The sequence below is a fragment of the Panthera onca genome, chromosome D1 (assembly GCF_046562875.1).
Source record: "Panthera onca isolate mPanOnc1 chromosome D1, mPanOnc1 haplotype 2, whole genome shotgun sequence".
NCBI classification, from domain to species: domain Eukaryota; kingdom Metazoa; phylum Chordata; class Mammalia; order Carnivora; family Felidae; genus Panthera; species Panthera onca.
The window spans coordinates 12,472,468-12,480,693 of NC_138348.1; the positions used below are offsets into that span (position 1 = coordinate 12,472,468).

An 8,226-nucleotide genomic window follows, 5' to 3' on the forward strand; every position below is an offset into this window, starting at 1 on the left:
GTGGTGCATACGCTCTAGTGGACCATCTGGCAACTTGGAGAAAAGGGAAGAGAATCACATAAGCCTCAGCTTCAACATTTCTGAGCAGCTCAACTAAAGATAGGAACTTACGTGAGAAAAATAAATTTTATTCAGCCCCTCAGGGCTACTTAAGGAATAAGGCATAAAGACTATCACAAAAAGCTTTGGGGCTCCTGGGTGGCTCAGTCGGTTAGGCATCGACTTTGGCTCAGGTCATGATCTCACGGTTCATGAGTTTGAGCCCCACATCTGGCTCTGTGCTGACAGCTCAGAGTCTGGAGCCTGCTTCAGATTCTGTGTCTCCCTCTCTCTCTCTGCCCTTCCCCAGCTCGTGCTCGCACCGTCTCTGTCTCAAAAATAAACATTTAAAAAGAAAGATCAAAAGCTAAAAAGAAAGCATCAGACAGAGTCAAAATAGTTTTAAAAAGAAAAGAAATAGCTTTGAGTGGAGAAATCAGAGTTATAGTGAATTTCGAAACCACAATTCAAAGTAAAACAGAAATTTTAAATATATATATTCATATATGTTTCTAATTTGTATATGCGTGTGTGAGTGCGTATATATCCTTTTTTTAGAAAGAAAAATGGGCAAAGCAACTGTGGGAAAATGTGATGGTGAGTCTGAGTGAAGGATATATGGGTGTTCATTGTATTACTCTCTTTATTATTACATTGTAATCATATTCTTTATACTATCATTTGATTTTTCTCAGTGAGAAGGGGGAGGGATTCTGTGATTTGTGTGGATCATGTAGGAGGCCTCCTGACCTTCCTACCAATAAGGTGTTAGGAAAAAAATAAAAAGCAAGCCCAACCATCCGTGTGGAGAGGAGCCGCCAGAGCCCCTGGGGCCCCTCTCTCTGCATCGCGGGGAGGAGTCTGCCAATCCTGTTGCAAGAGGTGCCTGCTTGGGAAAAAGCCTCTCAAGCCAGAGACCCCTTCCACACTCCGGGCAAGCTGTCTGTCCCTGCTCACCAAGAAAAGGCCGTGCAGCTGTGGCATCTGGCCTGAGACTTGCTCTCATCACAAGGGTCCGGTGCAGCCGGCAGCCACCCGGTGGGGTGGAGACGTAGAAGCCCCCCCCCCCCCCGCCTCCCCGCCACCTGCTCGCAGCACCATTCCCCAAAAAGAATTCGACCCTCGCGTCATGTCAGCTGGCGACAACCGGACTCCACCAACTGTGGGACGCTGCCTCTCAAATCCGAAGGGGCATACCGTGATGTAACACAGGGTGGAAGAAACAAATTGCAGAACGGTATTTCAGATCAATCCCCCAAGTGCTAGAGAGAAAGGAGGGCTGGAGAGGGAGAGGGTTGCAGGGGAGGAGAGGGGAGGGGAAGGGAGGGGAAAAGGAGGGGAAAAGAGGGAAGGGAAGGGGGGGGAGAAAAACAAAACAAAAGGAAACCTCTATTTGGCTGCCTGTATGTATATACTTACGTATATACACGCATAGAGAAAAATCTGAAAGATATACATTGAGTCGTTATTCTTAAAAAAAAAAAAAGTGATTACTGATTACTTTTAGAGTGTTTTTGAAGGTAAAGGTAAGACTCTTTTTTTCCCCTCAAACCATAACAGACTCTTAAATACAGAGAACAAACTGAGGGTTGCTGGTGGGGGGGTTGAGTGGGGGGATGGGCTAAAGGGGCAAGGGGCATTAAGGAAGACACTTGTTGGGATGAGCCCTGGGTGTTATACGTAAGTGACGAATCACTAAATTCTACTCCTGAAATCATTATTATACTATATGTTAACTAACTTGGCTTTAAATTTTTTTAAAAAAAACGTGAACTTAAAAAAAGACTTTTTTTTTAATTTTTCTTGTATATGGTATAAACTTTCTGAATTAGTCTATCTTTTTTTGTGGAGAAAGCATCTTTCTTTTTACCATTTTTTTTTTTAATTTAAATTCAAGTTCGTTAACATACAGTGTCGTCTTGACTTCAGGAGTGGAACCCAGTGATTAATTCATCACTTACATGTAACACCCAGTGCTCATCCCCACAAGTGCCCTTCTTAATGCCCATCACACATTTAGCCCATTCCCCCACCCACCTGCCCTCCAGCCACCCTCAGTTTGTTCTCTGTATTTAAGTTTCTTTTAGTCTACCTTAACTTGTATTTTTTTCTAACAAAGAACAATTAAGGCTAGGGGCTTTCCCCCTTGAAGCTGCTGCCCCCGCCAAGGTGGGGGTTGGGGGGGTGGGCAGTAAACTAAGGCAAAGCACAGTCCAGATCAGAGGTCAGTCCACTACAGTGGGTGGGCCAGCTACGGCCTACCACCTGCTTTTGTCAATAAGGTTCTATCACATCCCAGCCCCTCCACTCATTTACCTATTGCTATGGCAGCTTCTGTGCTACAAACACAATAGTAAAGCTGTAAATGGCCTGCAAAGCCAAAAACATGTGCTCTCTGGCCCTTTATGGAAGCTTGCCAATCCCTGGTCTATATCCACACTTACCTCTGCGATGGGAGGTGTACCATCTCACACCAGTGGTGTTAGAACACCAACCCCCAAATCAGACTCTGAGAGGAAGCCGTAAAAAGTAAACTTGAAATGTATTTTGTGAACTTAGAGGGTTAAATCAACAAATGTCACCTGATCATAAAGGCCGTCTCCATCCGTCACCCCAACACAGCCCTGTCCACCATTCTTGGCCAGCATTCTTCAAAGACTTTATCACATCTGATACGTTCTTGTTTATGTCTGTCCCCTTCCTCATAATGTGAGAGCGGTGAGAACAGGAATCTTCTCAATCTTGTTTGTCCCTGTTTCCCCAGGGCCTAGAACACTGCCTGGCCCATAGGGGGCGCTCAAGAAACATTGGATGAATGAATGAATGAATGAATGAATGAATGAATGAATGAATTGCAATTCAGCAGCAAAATTTTCCTATCTCTCTCTCTCTGCCCCTCCCCCATTCACATTCTATCTCTCTCTCTCAAAATAAATGGATAAACATAGGAAAAAAAAAACAGAAGAGATATGAAGGAAATGTGAAATCTTTCCCCTTTGGAAGGAAAACATTTATGACTAATGGGAATTTTTATTAGGTTTTGTCATACACCGAAACTATCTCCCCAAGATTTGTAGAGCTTTTTGGTCTCCCCAAGACTTTCAGTAAAATTGTCATTATTCATTCTGCTGTGCTTTCTGGGAAAAGATAAGAACATTCCCACTTCAAGGTGGGTGTAGGGTCAAGAACAGAGGTACTCACGGTGCCCAGTCACATCTGAATTACAAGAATAGCCTATTGTGCTCTGCTGGCCCTCCAGTTCTTATCTCTGCACAGACGAAATGCAGAAAAATGTGAAACCTTGAAAGAAAATAGACCCATTCACTCTCCTCGATGAAACCAAAAAAGCCTTGTACTGTTTTAGAAACAAGTTAACTCTCTGTCCACTAACAGATACCAAAGGAAGACAACCGTCCATTCAAAGGTAAATTAATCCTCTGTACAAATAACCAAACTTGAATGCCAAGACTAGCGTGGACCCACATACCCATTTAAAATTTCTCCAGACTTTGTACACTATGTCCCATTCTCTCAGCTGAACAACCTACCTGTTTGTCTAAAACAACCTGCCTCTGTAATCCCAGGGTCCTGTAGTTCTCATTAACTATTTCACTACACAGAGCTCCTTCTCCAGGTAGATACTCTTTCTCTGATTAATTTCACCTTCAATCAGAAAACGGCAAAGTGGGGCGTCTGGGTGGTTCAGTCGGTTAAGCATCCAACTCTTGATCTCGGCTCAGGTCATGATCTCACAGTTTGTGAGTTTGAGCCCCGGGTCGGGCTCTGTGCTGACAGTACAGAGCCTGCTTCAGATTCTGTCTCTCCCTCTCTCTGCGTCTCTCATTCTCTCCCAAAATAAATAAACTTAAAAAAAAATAAAAATGAAGAAAATGGAAAAGTTATGCACCCAAATTTACAGTGTACGATCTTAAAGGAATCCAATTCAGAAATTCCTATTTCTATCATCTCTAGGTCTTTGCTTTTTTCTGCAGAATCAGCATCTCTCATCTATACCTTTCTCCAGGGATGATAGATATTTTATACCTTCTCATTACAGATTTGAACCTGAGGGAAATTCACAAAATAAATGTACAGATTTACCTTTTCCTCCGGAGCCCGATCTCCTCATCCTCGTTTCTATTCAGATGTGGTGGGGCCTTCATTTCAGAGATTCATGTGGATTCGGACCAGACTTTGCCTAAATTTGCTCCAAGTTTTCAGTTGCTGCCTGCTTCCCCCCCTCACTGAAGTCAGGTGGTCTTTTTGTCTTCCTTTCTATTTGTTGTTGGAAATGAAGGGAGTGGTGGGGGGAAGGTGGCAGAGGACATACAGGGCAGCTGAACAAATTCAGACATCCAAAGGTATAAAGTGAAAGTCCCACCCATTCCCCTGCCCTGCAGGAATGATTGTTAACATCTAGCACATACCCTGACAGACCTTTGAGTATATGTAGTTTATGCACACACATACACACACACACACACAGGATCATGTTGGACATCTGGCAATGCAACTTGCTTTGCTTTTTTTTCATTTGCTCTATATATTCATTCGTTCCTCGCACATGCAATGAGCATGCATTCTGTTCCAGTGCCCCTTTAGGCCCTGGGAGCACATCAGTGAACAAAACAGACAACAGTTCCTGTCCTCCTGGAGCTTACATTCTTGTAGAGATGGCAGACAAAGAAAATAAGTAAGCATGTGCCATTGCAGCCGTAAGAAGTGCTATGAAGCAAGAGGGGGAAGGGTGGGCGGGGGTCAAGCATTGTATTTAAATAAAATCCCAGCAAAGTCTCTCTAATAAGAGGGCATGTGAGCAGAAACCTGGGATGGAAGTCAGACAAGGAAACAGGGTGGCTACAGAAGAATGGGCAAGAGGGAGATCCAAGGAAACACGGCAGGGGGGGGGGGCGGGGGCTGGGGGGGAGGGAAGGTGGTGAGAAGAGACCGAGTCAGTCCCTGCAGACCATGGGAGGAGCCTATACTTTCATTCTGATGAGATGGGGACCCATGGTGGGTTTTAAGCAAAAGAATACCCCTTTTTCCCCCCCCATTGGCCCCTCCAACCCATTTTCCCTCCCCCACCACCACACTTTTAAAAAATGTACTCTTGGGGTGCCTGGGTGGCTCAGTCGGATGAAGTTCTGACCCATGATTTCGGCTCAGGCCATGATCTCACAGTTTGTGAGTTTGAGCCCCGAATCCAGCTCTGTGCTGACACTGGAGACTGCTTGGGATTCACTCTCTCTCCCTCTCTCTCTCTCTCTCTCTCTCTCTCTCTCTGCCCTTACTCTGCTGACTCTTTCTCTCTCTCTCTCAAAATAAATTAAAAAATTAAAAATTAAAAAAAATGTACTCTCACATTGTCCCTATGCCGCCCACCAGCCCTCCTGTGAAAACCGTCTATACCAGTGGGTCCTACCCCTTGTTTTGGGAAAGTTGTAGCTTCTGGCCCAAGGTCATTCTTTTGGTGATTCTGATCCCCTTACAACTCAGAGGTTCTTGATCCTTACTGCACATTGGAATCACCTAGGGAGCTCAAAAAAAAAAAAAAACCTATATTAAAATCTAACCCACAGAGATTCTGTTTAATTTGGTCTACAGAGAACTGAGGCATCAATTTTTTTTTTTAATTCTCTAGGTGATTACAATATGTAGCCAAGGTTGAGAACAGTGTCATTACTGATCCTCCTAATGCCCCGACCCTTAAGTTCCTGACCTCCTCCTTACAGCCTATCTCTCCCAGCTAGTCGTTGCTATAATTATGCCATAGACATTGGCACCATCAATAACAACCCCTCCATAACCTCAATTTTAAGACTCCCATTCTCCAGCCAACACTTGCCATCTTTTCCGTCTACACTCCAGTATCCCAGCTCTGGAAACCCCCTAAGACCTAACGCCCACTGACCCCACCACACTTACAAGGTCTCTCAACCTCCCCATGGCCTCACTTTCCTCCTTACCCGGTTTAGACTCTCCAGTCCGTCACTGCCATCCCTCTTTGCATACATCCCTTACCCTCCCGTCCCATTACCACGTCCTCTGCCCCTCCCTGGAAACTGCCCAGACTGAGTAGTGAGCCGGTCTCCTCTGGTTACCCACAAATTCTTAAAGGGTTGAATCCTTCATTCTTACTACATCCTTGATTTCTTTTGCCCTCTCTATATCCAGAATATTTTGGCTCATCTGTGGCCACAGATTCCTCTATTTTATGCCATGCAGGCTTCTACCCCAATCTCCACTGGAGCTGTACTTGCTGAAGTAATCCTAATGGAGACCTAAACCTGACAGTGTCCAAAAGAATATCTCATTTTCTGAATATAGTCAAATTGGTACAAGCTCATGCCACTGCCGATAAATGGGGGAGTTTTTAAAACCCACCCATTATATCTTCCTGCCAAGCACCATCAAAACAACAACCTGAGTCTATTAGTCACATCTGGGATTCCTCACCCACATCTAGGGTTCCTTCCACCTGTACACATAGGGAATGAAGCCCATGTGTACTTTGCTTCAGCGTCTCTGATAGCTACCAAAGTTAAAAGAACTTACACAAGGGGCACCTGGGTGGCTCAGTCGGTTAGACGTCCGACTTCAGCCCAGGTCACCATCTCGCGGTCCGTGAGTTCGAGCCCCGCGTCGGGCTCTGGGCTGATGGCTCAGAGCCTGGAGCCTGCTTCTGATTCTGTGTCTCCCTCTCTCTCTGCCCCTTCCCCGTTCATGCTCTGTCTCTCTCTGTCTCAACAATAAATAAACGTTAAAAAAAAATAAAAAAAAAAAAAAAGAACTTACACAAGAAGAGAAAGAACATATATAATCCTATACCTCATCAAGAAATTAAATGCATATGGGGGCGCCTGGCTGGCTCAGTCAGTAGAGCATGAGACTTCTGATCTCAGGGTTGTGAGTTCAAGCCCCATGTTGGGTCCAGAGATTACTTTAAAAATTAAAAAAATGTTTAAAAGAGAGAAATTGAATTCGTATGAAAAACCTTCCCACAAAGACAATTCCTGGCCCAGGAGGGTTTCACAAGTGAAATCTCCGAACATTTAAGGTAATAATGAATGGGATCATTTCCCAAGTCTTTTATGAAGCCAGCTAAGCTGAATCCATAATAACACAAGAACACATAAGAAAGTATAAGTCAATCCCTCATGATAATAAATGCAAAAGCCATAAGAAAAATGTTGACATATTAAATCCAATGATATCTCAGAAGGGTTATACATCTCAAAGTTGTATTCCTGGATTAATTCTCATATTTATTCTGGGCATACAAACAAGACTCATTTAATGTTTAAATGTTAATCAATGTAAGTTACCACGTTTTTCAAATATAGAAAGAAAAACTGTATGATCGCCTCAGTAAATGTAGAAAAATATTCTTGGTACAATTTAATACCTATTTGTGATTCTTTTTAAATCTACATTTAAATTTTAAATTCTAGCAAGCTGGAAATAAAAAGACATTTCCTTAATCTGGTCAAATATATCTACCAACCCCAAAAACAAACAGACTACAGCAAACGTGGTTCTTGATGGTAATATATTGAAGGCGCTTCTCCTGAGATCAAGAAGGAGACAAGTCTGTCGACTGATGCAATTCTATTCAATATTGAGTTGGAGGGCCAAGCCACTGTAATAAATATTGAAATAAAACAGCCATTATTTGCAGATGTTGTGATTGTGTATTTATAAAACCCAAAGGAGTCTGCAGATAAACCGCTGTGAGTTGAGTAAGGCCACTGGACATCAGATCATTACTCAAAGCAGTAGCATATAACCATGAGTGGGAAGTATGAGGACGAGAGTGGTGATGTCTGATGGCAGGTAGGATAGTCAGGATCCACAAGACCGTACAAGGGGGCTTGTGGGTCTCTCCAGAGTGTATCCGCTGCCTTTTCCAAGCCTTCTCCAAATCGCTCTACCCCAACGTCCCATCCCAGCCTCAGGAGTCTTGAGACTGGATCTCCCCGAAACAAACAAGCTGCCTGCCTAACAAAACTCTGTTTTGCCTCATCCATTTCCCAGTGTGGCCGGAAATGAAGGGTCTCCAAACGCAGGGGAGGAGTGGGGCCACCCTGGACGGCTTCACCTCGGAGCGGCATCCTCGCTGTAGTCCCTCCTTGCTGGCTCGTCCAGTCCTCAGACCCAACACAGAAAGAGGCAGCCCTTCAGATTCAG

The 8,226-nt window shown here is 44.1% G+C and overlaps 1 non-coding gene across 1 annotated transcript; it reads left to right on the plus strand.

Moving 5' to 3' along the window:
* Nucleotides 1–6,897: 6,897 nt before the first annotated feature.
* On the plus strand, nt 6,898–6,970 carry TRNAR-UCU (transfer RNA arginine (anticodon UCU)). Its single transcript has one exon. It is a non-coding gene; the product is annotated as a tRNA-Arg (tRNA).
* Nucleotides 6,971–8,226: the final 1,256 nt, after the last annotated feature.